The sequence below is a fragment of the Mesitornis unicolor genome, unplaced genomic scaffold (genome assembly GCF_000695765.1).
Source record: "Mesitornis unicolor isolate BGI_N332 unplaced genomic scaffold, ASM69576v1 scaffold25198, whole genome shotgun sequence".
NCBI lineage: Eukaryota > Metazoa > Chordata > Aves > Mesitornithiformes > Mesitornithidae > Mesitornis > Mesitornis unicolor.
This window is the reverse complement of record NW_010204206.1, coordinates 29817-31387: the sequence shown is the minus strand read 5'-3', so window position 1 is coordinate 31387 and position 1571 is coordinate 29817.

Here is a 1571-nt window from a genome sequence, read left to right as displayed (position 1 = left end):
TTTCCCTTGTCTTCTTCCTCCTTTTTCCCCTCACCCCCCTCCTCCGCTCCTCTGGATCCAGGGCCTAAGTGTGCCTCCAGCTCTTGTCATCATGGGGGAACAGGGAAACCAGGACCAGGACCTGAAACCAGGACAGGACACTAATGGCATTGTCCCTTCTGCTAGTATAGTACCCTTCTCCTCGCTTTTCTGGTAGGAGAAATGTATGCTCTAGAAAACAGAAAACGGCATAGCTGGTCATCTTGGACTTCTTTCTGTGAAACTGATGCAGCTGGAGGTGGAGCAGCATCTATCCTGTAGAACAAATATTGTGCAAATCGGTACTGCCCTGCTACTGAGGAGAGGAGCAGAATCCCTACCTTTCTTTCTCTGCCCCTTGGCTATGTTCACTTCTTAGCAGCAGAGAAGCAGAAAGTACCCCAGAGTTCCTGAGTGCTCTCAGTTGCCTGAGGAGGAACACAAGGCTGCTTTGAGGGGGAATGGTTGGTTTGCTGCAGCATGAGCCATTTGTCAGACTGTGGATTGGATTTGGCATGCAAGTTGCAGGGGAATCAGAAAGCACTGGTTTGAAACCAAATGTTGAGGTGGCACAGCTCAGGGGGTGAGGGACAAGAGGGCCACATGCTCGTGTTGAGTTGGTTTGCCTATGTCATCACTGGTGCCATAGCAGCAAGTCCTGCAGGGTTAGTGGTAGCTTCCTCAGAGGCTACACGCAGTCTGCAGTGGCTTTCCTCACCAGTTGCAGTGCTGCACTGGAAGACCCCTGCATGCCAAGCGCTGACATTCAAGTGTATGTTTGGTAAAGGAGTTTGATAGGAATCTCATCTGCAGAGGTTTATTCACATCCCAAAGCTAACACAGCTGATCATTCTTGGGGAAACTGGGGTAAACCAAAATGCAGTCGCTACACTACAAGATCTGCTGGGACCCTAGGGCAGGCTGCTGGTTGCGCTGGAGGGACAGCAGTATGGTTACAAGGAGGATGTGGCGTTGTGTTGGACAGATTGTGCTAGCAAAAGCACAAGTGGCAGCAGAAGTGAGGACAGAGCAACATGCCTGTGGTACCAACTAGGCAGGGTCTTTGTCTCCAGGTTTTTGGAACATTTTTCTGTCTGCTTTGTTGTCTTGGATGGTGCCATCACCCGTATCTTTAGCTAGATTGCACTAGCATGCACAACTGCACTGCCTTTGTCCTGCTCTGTAGATCTACCATATGCTGGAAAACCTGTCTGAGCAAATGGCAGGTGACATCTAACTGAGCCATTACTCTGAGCTGTTGCTCCTCCCCTAAGGTTTTGAAAGCTCAAAGAGCCTAAAAGATGAGAAATATTATTTCTTGAAATAGTTAGAACAAGGAAGGACTGCCACACTACTGCCCTCTTACCAATGAGTCCCGCAGCTCTACAGTACTTTTGCCTCTGCTGAGCTGTGTAGGACCAAGGCATTTTCCAAGCCCAACAGCAGTTAAATTTCTTCATGCTATTCCACAAGTGTGTTTGTCAACAGTTCTTACTCACTGCTCGCCTGTCTGCTTAGTCTGGTGGGCTACCTGGGACAGCTGGCTCCTCTGC